Genomic DNA, 11845 nt, shown 5'->3' with positions numbered 1-11845 from the left:
GGGTTGTCTACTACACTACACTAAAGCTAAAATTAACCATACAAGCTCCCTACAAGCTCCCTAATTAACCCCTGCACTGCTGGGCATAATACACGTGTGGTGCGCAGCGACATTTAGCGGCCTTCTAATTACCTAAAAGCAATGCCAAAGCCATATATGTCTGCTATTTCTGAACAAAGGGGATCCCAGAGAAGCATTTACAACCATTTGTGCCATAATTGCACAAGATGTTTGTAAATAATTTCAGTGAGAAACCGAAAGTTTGTGAAAAAATTTGTGAAAAAGTGAACAATTTTTTGTATTTGATCGCATTTGGCGGTGAAATGGTGGCATGAAATATACCAAAATTGGCCTAGATCAATACTTTGGGATGTCTTCTAAAAAAAAATATATACATGTCAATTGATATTCAGGGATTCCTGAAAGATATTAGTGTTCCAATGTAACTAGCACTAATTTTGAAAAAAAGTAGTTTGGAAATAGCAAAATGCTACTTGTATTTATGGCCCTATAGCTTTCAAAAAAAGCAAAGAACATGTAAATATTAGGTATTTCTAAACTCAGGACAAAATTTAGAAACTATTTAGCATGTTTTTTTTTTGGTGGTTGTAGATGTGTAACAGATTTTGGGGGTCAAAGTTAAAAAAAGTGTATTTTTTTTCATTTTTTCCTCATATTTTATAATTTTTTTTATAGTAAATTATAAGATATGATGAAAATAATGGTATTTTTAGAAAGTTAATTTAATGGCGAGAAAAATGGTATATAATATGTGTGGGTACAGTAAATGAGTAAGAGGGAAATTACAGCTAAACACAAACACAGCAAAAATGTAAAAATAGCCTTGGTCCCAAACGGACAGAAAATGTAAAAGTGCTGTGGTCATTAAGGGGTTAATACCCTACATTTCACAGGGGAAGACAGCACCTCACTCAGAGTCTTTGGGGCACAGGAATAGGGTTAGCCAAACCCCAATGTCACTTAATCAAAAAGATTTCCAGCCTCCAAATAGTAAAATTTAAAAAACCTTTATTCACACAGGGTCCATAATACAACAACGTTTCAAACCAGCAATTGGTTCTTGGTCATGACCACGAACCAATTGCTGGTTTGAAATGTTGTTGTATTATGGACCCTGTATGAATAAAGGTTTTTTAAATTTTACTATTTGGAGGCTGGAAATCTTTTTGATTAAATACCCTACATTGCCAGTTACCTTTCTCCTCAAGTAGGTGTTTGCAGTCAATATAGCCAGTCATATGATGTATCACCTAATCTATAGACTTTAATAACCTACTTTATCTAGTTTACAAGTGGAGCACAAAAATATTAATGCTATTGTGCGTTAACATTGCTCAAGCACAAACAATAGCTCTTCTATATTTTCGCTCATATAACTCATATTAAGTCCAAAATTATTTTTTTAGTGATCAAGCAATAGTCTAGGGTGTGATAACATCAGCATGTCAGTGTGGTTGCTCTAAATCCCTCACTTAAAGGGACATACAATTTATATGCTAAATCACTTGAAAGTGATGCAGCATAACTGGCTGTCAATAAAATATCACATCAACATCTCTATGTAAAAAAGAAGATATTTTACATCACAATTTCTTCAGCTCACCAGAGTAAGTGCTGTCTAAACAGTAATACTTCAGCTGCTGACCAGCTGCAGGTATAAAAAAAAAAGAGGAAAAAATGAACAGCAGCCAATCAACATAAGCAGTGCTGAGGTCATGAACTGTGGTCTTGTGAGATTTCATTGTAAACTTCCTTAAACTGAATAGGGGAATAACATGAGTGTGCATGAGGTACACTCCCTTGCAAGTGCTGGGACAGGCATACTAATTTGCTGCTTAAAGTCCTTTGCAATGCTATACTATTTTAATGAAAGCTAAGTCTAAAACACCTCATACATCACACATATACACACCGATAAACAGTATAAATAAAACCTTTATTTCAATTGCATTTTCATTTATTTTGTAAACAAGCAAGAAATAACAACAAGCATTTTAAAGCGCTATTTTGGATTATGTTCAAGTGCAACACTTGACTCTCTACTTGTAATACGATTGCAAAGAGTGCACTAATGAGTGCGGCCTGAGCTATCCATTAAAAGTATAGGGTGTCCTAAAAAAGTTTTGACCATATTAAAATGCTCTGGTTAAAATTTTTACCAATCCACGTATAATGTATGTAATTCTTTGAGCAGGATTGTAAGGGAGAATGAACTATGGTCTGTTAATTCCTTGTTAAAAACATTGTGTAAAAATGAGGGGTTTTACTTTTTAGATCACTGGGCTTACTTTTCACTTGGGCACAATTTGTACAGTAAGAATGGATTGCACCTGAATGACATGGGAGGGGTGACAGAAGGGTACACTTAGGAAATGTCACATTAAAAAGTATGGAGAAAAGCACACCAAGTATCAGCAGAAAGCACATGACAATTAAATGTATGACAGCAAATGCAAGAAGCATGACAGGTAAAATGGGGGAGCTGACGCTCTTAGTTGCAGAAGAGGACTATGATGTTATCAGTATAACTGAAACCTAGTGGGATGATTCACATGACTGGGCAATTAACTTAGAGGGTTATACTTTAATTAGGAGGGACAGGAGTAATGCAAGGGGTAGAAGAATTTGCATGTAAATTAAACCTGACCTTAAACCTGCAATTAGCGAAAATATTTATGATGATACAGGTAATAATGTAGAGACCCTGTGGGTTGAAATAATGAGTGGGGAAACAAAAATCTAAAAGAATATTAGTTGGAACATGCAACAAGCACCACAACTTTAGTGACATGGAGGTAAATCAACTACTAATAAAAATAGTAAAGGCTTCTAAAAATACCAGGGATGTAATTATGGGAGATTTTAAATACCTCAACATAAAATGGGCAAATGAAACTAGTAATACATATAGGAAGATAGATTTTTAAATATTCTCAAGGATAACTTGATGTCACAAATAATAAAGGAGCCAACTAGGATTAAAGAAATATTGGATTTAGTGCTATTAAACAATGCAGATATAGGCCTCTATTTATCAAGCTGTCAACCGCAAATACGCTGAAATTCCGCAGCGTATTTGTGGCGAGCTTGATTCGCCGTAATTATCAAACCCTACAGACCGGCAAAAGTAGAATTTAGTGGTGTAACATACGATCTGCCGTACTCAGTCCCACACAGATCGATGGTTACGTCACTCCAGATGTTCCGAACGCAAGTTCGGCACAATCTGACTACTTTTGGAAGTTATCAAAGAACTACTAGGTACGCTTGGCACTTTTCCGGCCCAGCGTACCTGGTTTTCAATCCGCCGCCCTGGAGGCGGCAGATGCCATAGGAATCAATGGGAGTCTGACAGCAGCGAAAGCTTATGTTCTCTGCTGCCCGATATCCCATTGATTCCTATGGTAAATGTCTACACCTAACACCGTAACATGTACCCCGAGTCAAAACACCCCTAATCTGCCCCCCCTACACCGCCGCCACCTACATTATACTTATTAACCCCTAAACCGCTGCTCCCGGACCCCACCTCCACCTACATTATATTTATTAACCCCTAATCTGCCCCCCCTACACCGCCGCCACTATAATAAACATATTAACCCCTAAACCTACGTCTAACCCTAACCCTAACATCCCCTTAACTAATATATAATTTAAATAAATCTAAATAAATATTCCTATAATTAACTAAATTATTCCTATTTAAAACTAAATACTTACCTATAAAATAAACCCTAAACTAGCTACAATATAACTAATAGTTACATTGTATCTAGCTTAGGATTTATTTTTATTTTACAGGCAACTTTGTATTTATTTTAACTAGGTAGAATAGTTATTAAATAGTTATTAACTATTTACTAACTACCTAGTTAAAATAAATACAAATTTACCTGTAAAATAAATCCTAACCTAAGTTACAATAACACCTAACACTACACTATCATTAAAATAATTAAATAAATTAACTACAATTAAGTAAAACTAATTACAAATTAAATAAAATTAACTAAAGTCCAAAAAAACAAACACTAAATTACAGAAAATAAAAAAATAATTGCAAGAATTTTAAACTAATTACACCTAATCCCCCTAATAAAATAAAAAAGCCCCCCAAAATAATAAAAATTCCTACCCTATACTAAATTACAAATAGCCCTTAAAAGGGCTTTTTGCGGGGCATTGCCCCAAAGTAATCAGCTCTTTTACCTGTAAAAAAATTACAATACCCCAACATTAAAACCACCACCCACACACCCAACCCTACTCTAAAACCAACCCAATACCCCCTTAATAAAACCTAACACTAACCCCTTGAAGATCACCCTACCTTGAGCCGTCTTCACCCAGCCGGGCACAAATGGACCTCCAGAGGGGCAGAAGTCTTCATCCGATCCAGGCAGAAGAGGACCTCCAGACGGGCAGAAGGCTTCATCCAGGCGGCATCTTCTATCTTCATCCATCCAGAGCGGAGCGGGTCCATCTTGAAACCAGCTGACGCGGAGCATCCTCTTCTTTCGATGACTCCCGATGAATGAAGGTTCCTTTAAATGAAGTCATCCAAGATGGCGTCCCTTGAATTCCGATTGGCTGATAGGATTCTATCAGCCAATCGGAATTAAGGTAGGAAAAATCCTATTGGCTGATCCAATTGAGCTTGCATTCTATTGGCTGTTCCAATCAGCCAATAGAATGCAAGCTCAATCCTATTGGCTGATTGGATAAACCAATAGGATTGAACTTCAATCCTATTGGCTGATTGCATCAGCCAATAGGATTTTTCCTACCTTAATTCCGATTGGCTGATAATAAAAAATGATATAGGCATATAATGATTTTTAGAAATACAAACATAAATTAATTTAAGTGAAAATATCATATATCAGTTTTTTTATAACAAATACATAGAAAATAACTATCTATGAGATATTATTGATGGTTCTTCAGGTATAAATGTAGCTATTTCTTGGACATTAACAGATGAAAAAAAAAAAGATTAGCTTTAGAGAAATGTGCTTGTTCATGGACAGTAATGAAATGGTATAAATAAAGTTGGAAAAAATAGAATATCTGCAACATCGAGGACTCTTATTTATCAACAGTCCGATGATCATTGCTCCGTACTTGACACACATGTTTTTGACAGAGTTTTAAATGAATAAGGGCGTCTTATGTAGATTCTCGGTAGCGATGTGTGGCGAGCGTATTGACGCCAGCGAATGTACAGAGATTGACGTTTTGATAAATCGGACCCTATGAGTTCAAAGCAGCATGGTTTTATGAGAAACAGATCAAGATCAAGTTTTTGAAGAATGACCATCATGGTATATGGATGAATAGAATTAATTAATTGTATAAATCTGCATTTATTGGCATTTTAGTATCCATTGTAAGTAAAGAAAATTGTAGCGATTGTTCAATTAATAATAATGCATCGCTTTAAGTGAATTGAAGTTTATCTCTGATGTCACCATGTTTTTAGCCAATTACTGAGAGTTTATGGTTTTAAATGGTGGCAAAGAAATCACATAACGTTACGGCTAAGAGTACTGCAACAGCCAAAATGCATCAGACTAGTTACTGACACAGAGTATACAATTTTGTTACATTATGGAACAATGGTTTTAACAAAATGGAATAAAGTTTAATGTTTTAACTAAACTTGGTTCTGGTGCTCCATCACATTCATTGAAGCATTTGCTGGCATACTGGATGAGAGCACAGGCGGAGGTTCACATTTATACGGAAGCAGTTATTGGAAGGGGATAGGTCGACACAGGTTGGGGCAGTGATGTCATAAGAATTTGCTGTACGGGTAGCGGAGAAAGCAGTGCGGGCAGCTACAGAGACGGTCTCAGTATGCAAGTTTGGGCAGCATGAAGCAACAAGTACATGGCTGGTGAATGTTCCCTACAATAGATGCCCATAAGAGCCTATAAGAATACAACGGCCTAAATACGTGGTGTATAGGAGAAAACCAGGGAACTGCCTAGAGCACCACCTGTTTAAAAAGGACAAATAGAGGTAAGCCAGTCAGAACTTTTTATTGTATATGGGGTTTTGGTTCCAAATTACAACGATACTGCAGGATTCATATATGTGCTCCCCACTAACATGCACTAATACAGTTTGGATTGAATAGGCAATTTTCCTTATTAAGTTTCCCTTCAGGAGGGTTTACTATTATTATGAATCATACTCCTAAATGACTGATTGGTATTAGTGATAAGAGCACATTAGTTAATAATGCCCAGTCCTTCCTATACCCTTTGAGATAAAGAAACAAAAGTTAATTCATAACCGCTTGAACAATATTATAAGAAGTTCCCAGCAGATAGTATCAGAGGTCGCTTTCTTGATTTTTATAAGTATATCAGACAAATGATTCTGAAATTAACTGCTATGCATTTTCAAATGTATTTTTCTGTCCCTTTAAATCTTGTGTGCTTGCTTATTTTGTGTAACACATCCTCGCTGATTAAACCCTTGGCTTCTAAAGAGGTTTTCACCACATTACTATTGAAAATGTTACAGCCCTTTCTGATAACCAAGGAGTTAATGAGTAGTTTTGTTAGAAAAAGCAGTGAAATTGATCTCTTATGCCCCATAGGTTCCATTTTAACTGCAATTTCACTTAAAAGGTCTGAGCGCAGTATGTAATTCCCTGTCACTCTGGTACAAGCTCATTTCTTCAGCCCAAACTCTATTTGTTTCCGTTTTTTTGTTTCATACCTGTCAACACATCAGCTTTTCCTACTCCATCGCCCGAGTTGATGCAATCTGTAATTCACTGTTGTATCTCAGTCGCCAAACCAATTAAGTATCAGTCTATTAATTGTCACAATGTAATAGGTATTAAGCTATTAATTAAAATACAGTGAAAGCTAGTTATAATAAATACATTGTATGTGAGTTCTCTTTGGAATGAAAAGTGTTTGGTAAGGCAGATTTGATCCATTATAATGATTAGGGCCATATATCACTGGAGTCATCAGGTGACCAAGCATAATGTGCCTGTTTAGAATTCCATATCTCACATAGAACAGTGTGTTTGTAATAATTAAAGATGTGCATAAAAATAAAGGCAGTTTATCTGCCTATATCTGCATTTATATTTGTCAGAATTGTCCTTCCTGTCTTTACACCAGTCAGAATTTGCCTTCATGTCTGTCTTTTTTTTTTAATTTACATTTCTTCCTAATCATCTGTATCTGGCTGGGTTATTCTGTATGCTTGTGCCTTTCTACATGTTTTTGTTTGTCTCTTTCTGTTTGTGTCAGTCTGTCAATTTGTTTGACTGTGTCTGCCTGTCTTTTAGTTGCTTGTCACTCTATATGTGCAATTTGCAAATGTGTGTGTGTGTGTGTGTGTGTGTATATATATATATGTATAAATACAGTATATATCTGTCTCAGAAGGATTTTACTCAATAAACTTGACTCTATGCCAGTTATGGCTTTAGAAAAAAAAATGGGGGTGACAAACACTTTGTTCCCTCAATGAACTGTAGCTCCCCAGTGCCGGCAGCACTCATGCAGGCCCAGACCATGACACTCCCACCACTATGCTTGACTGTATGCAAGACAGACTTGTCTTTGTACTCCTCACCTGGTTGCCGCCACACAAGCTCGACACCATCTGAACCAAATAAGTTTATCTTGGTCTCATCGGACCACAGGGCATGGTTTCAGTAATCCATGTCCTTAGTCTGTTTATCTTCAGCAAACTGTTTGTGGGCTTTCTTGTGCATCATCTTTAGAAGAGGCTTTTTTTCTGGGACGACAGCCATGCAAACCAATTTGATGCAGTGTGCGGCGTATGGTCTGAGCAATGACAGGCTGACCCCCACCCTTCAACCTCTGCAGCAATGCTGGCAGCAATCATACATCTATTTCCAAAAGACAACCTCTGTATATGACGCTGAGCACGTGCACTCAACTTCTTTGGTCGACCATGGCGAGGCCTGTTCTGAGTGGAACCTGTCCTGTGAAACCACTGTATGGTTTTGCCCACCATGTGCAGCTCAGTTTCAGGGTCTTGGCAATCTTCTTATAGCCTATACCATCTTTATGTAGAGCAACAATTCTTTTTTTCAGATCCTCAGAGAGTTCTTTGCCATGAGGTGCCATGTTGAACTTCCAGTGACCAGTATGAGAGAATGTGAGAGCGATAACACCAAATTTAACACACCTGGTCCCCATTCACACCTGAGACCTTGTAACACTAACGAGTCACATGACACCGGGGAGGGAAAATGGCTGTACACTAACTACTTTACATTGTAGCAAAGTGTAATTTCTTCAGTGTTGTCATATGAAAAGATATAATTAAATATTTACAAAAATGTAAGGGGTGTACTCACTTTTGTGGGATACTATATATATACATATATATCTATATATATATTTGTGTGTGTGTATACATATGTATTTATATGTATATATGTATTTACAGACAAATAAATACATGTGCATTGCAGCCCTTTGCAGTCGCTGAGGAAATCATATTTAATAAAGCATTTAACTGTGTATGTACTGTAAATATGTCACATCTCATTGTTCTTCACATAGGGGAATATAAGTATTTTTAAATAGATATTCCTATATATATATCTGTATATATATCTGTATATAGCTATAACTAATATATATATATATATATATATATATATATATATATATAGTTTACCAAGTAATCATATAGATATATAGATAAATATATATCAGTCAATTGAAAAAACTTTCATTCTATTGGCTGATTTGAATTTGAAATGAAAATCTGCCAATAGGAATGAAAGGGTACCCCTATATAAAGGGAGTACCTCATATTAAAAATTCTGTGTGTGGTGGGTGACTGCATCAAAAGAACATTGGGGACCGAAGATCCGAAGGTGGATAAACATAGAGGACCACTACTGGGATGAAAATGGACCATTGCTGCCACATAGGAGCCGGATCCAACTTTGGTGAGTACCATCTTTGGGGTTTAGTGATAGGATTTTTCGGTGTGTTTTTTTTTTGAATAGTTTTTTTATTTATTTTTTGTCAGCAAAAGAGCTAAATGCCCTTCTAAGGGCAATGCCCAACCATATGCCCTTTTAAGGGCAATTCTTAGAGTATTTTTTTTATATAGCTTAATACAGTAGTGTGGTACTTTGTGTTGGGGGTTGTGTGGGTTTAGGGGTTAAAATGGTAGTGGGGTATTTTGAAGTGGGGTTGTGGCGGTTTATGGAGTTAATAGTATAGTGAGGTACTTTGCGGTTGGGGTTGTGGCTGTTTTAGGTGTTAATAGTGTAGTGGGTTACTTTGTTGTGGTGGTTGTGGCAGTTTAGGGGTTAATAGTGTAGAGTGGTAGTTTGCGATATAGAGGTGTAATTTCAGCTTGTAATATGAGTAGACATTCCTGCTCAACACCACCCATTGAAAATATGGGGAGCGTAAATCATCATGAGTTAGCATAAACAAATTTGCTGTAAGTTAAACAGCACATCACTTGTAATATGGATTCGAACTTAGAAAAAACACCTCAGTCTCGCAACCTCGTTTACGCTCCTTGTGCTAACGATATTGCCCCACTCGTAATTTAGCCCTTAGGAAGCTAAAAAAGATACTGGATACCTGAAAATATGGCATGTTTCTTGTTTGTTTTTCAGTTTTATTGGCTGGCTTCAGTGAATAATTTGAATCATATTAAAAATTGAACCATAAAGAAACAAAACAAATTTTTGAACATCAGGGAACATGATTGGAGTCACAAACAGTATTAATTGTTTTTTAAAAATATTCTGACCAATGTTAAATTGTTTTGAGATTTTTTGATTAAAATTTTCTCTGACCTTAATTAACAAGATCCCCACTTCCACGATGACAAGGCGCATAAGGTCAAGTGAGCATTTATTTAGTATTTGAGACCACTTATTACTAAACTGTGGATTTGTACAACCAATATTGCTTCTTATTGTGAAACCTCTGGGTATATATTTCTTAGTTGGAAAAGCAAAAAATTACTTTCTTGGGGTGCACTACCTCTTCCGTTATCTATAGATTTTGTAGGTATTATCTTGTAATAGATACAAATATATAGAGAACATATATGTTTTGATGTTCCAAAATCACACAATATATGTTATTGTATTAAATACGTATGTTTAAACACAGAAAGGGAAGGAGGCGTGGCTGCAGGTGAACCAACGAAGGACGCTCCTCAAACACCGGGGCGTACAAACTTCAATGGAACAATTTGACTTGTCAGGAGAGCCAGGTGAACGAAAGGTGCTGGCACAGGAGATAGGGACCAAGCACTCCCAGTATACACAGTAGAAAAGAAAGGCAGCACTCTTAATATTGATGAAAAAAATGGATGTTTAATCCAGAAAAGGTATTACAATACACAAACACACAAAGCAATGGAGGTGAGAAAGGGGGCGTGTCCTTACGCATTTACCTAATCCTTAATACATTTAAAGGAAAAGGAAGATAAAAAAGTGTACAAAAATTAGAAAAAAGATAACACATAAACAAACAGTGACAAACAAACTCTCTAATCCAATTGATCTGCTACGTTCATTGAAAAAGGAATGCAAAATACATGATTACAAATAAGGTAATCTCACTAATAATGAACCAATGATGTTGGCTTAACCTAAAGTTGGCTATATTACAAATTATCACCATATGTTAAATAGATTTTAATTGTATATACAGAAAGGATTGCAGTGACAAATTGAAAGTATATATATATGAAAACAAAGTTTATGGGATGGTGGGAACTCAACACAATATACAGTACAGACAATCCCTTTAAGGAGAATATACAACTATATATGAGATACATTGATGATCTCATATTTATAGTCAGTGGAGAGTTTGCATTTGATATTTTTTTGCATTATATTAATGATAATGAGCTTGGTCTGGGGTTCACGGGTGGCATGCATTCTACTGATGCCCAATATTTGTATTTGAGGTTAAGTGGTTGTGTTCGTAGTAGTTCCATTATTACAGACACACATAAGAAACCCACTGCGGGCAACGCAATTTTGCACGCCAACTCGTGCCACCCCAAGCACCTTATAAAAGCTATTCCAAAGAGTCAATTTTTGCGACTCCATAGGAATGCCTGAAATTATTTCCTTCTTGAGAAACAAGCTGCAAATCTTAAGAAGAGACTCCAGGTCAGGGGCTTTGATTTTTGATCATTAGAGAGAAGTCTAAAAGAAGTTAGGGAAGAACCTCTTACTAATGTCAAACAAAAGTCAAGAAAGGGAAATTATACTTTTTCACAATCAATTGTGTTCTCAACAGAATATTCCTTACAATACACTGAGATTTGTAAAAATTTTGAAACATAATTTGTTCTATTTAAAAGGTGATGATATATTATCTCCATTAATAGATCGTATCAAATATGTATCAAGAAAAGCACCTACCCTAGGAAACAAGTTGGCACCTAATCTAGTGGTTGGTAACCCAAATAGAGACAAGAGGAAGTCAAATTGGTTAAATCGAAAAGGAACCTTTCAATGTTTGACCTATAAATGTGGGTCTTGTGAAGTTATTACTAGAGGAAATTCATTCAACAATACTTCGACAGGGCACAGTTATAGATTAAACCATTATGCTAATTGTTCATCTATGTTTGTGGTTTACTTATTGGAGTGTAACTTTTGCAGGGCCCAATACATTGGTCAGACCTCTCCTACATTGAGAACCAGAGTAAGTGAACATAGGAGAGATGTGAAGAATTATGTAAAGACTTTTAGTGTGGCCAATCATTTTAATGGGCTGCATTTTACAAATGTCCCCAATTTTGGTGTCAAGGT

The sequence above is a fragment of the Bombina bombina genome, chromosome 3, assembly GCF_027579735.1.
Source record: "Bombina bombina isolate aBomBom1 chromosome 3, aBomBom1.pri, whole genome shotgun sequence".
NCBI classification, from domain to species: Eukaryota; Metazoa; Chordata; class Amphibia; order Anura; family Bombinatoridae; genus Bombina; species Bombina bombina.
This window is presented reverse-complemented; position numbering follows the sequence as displayed.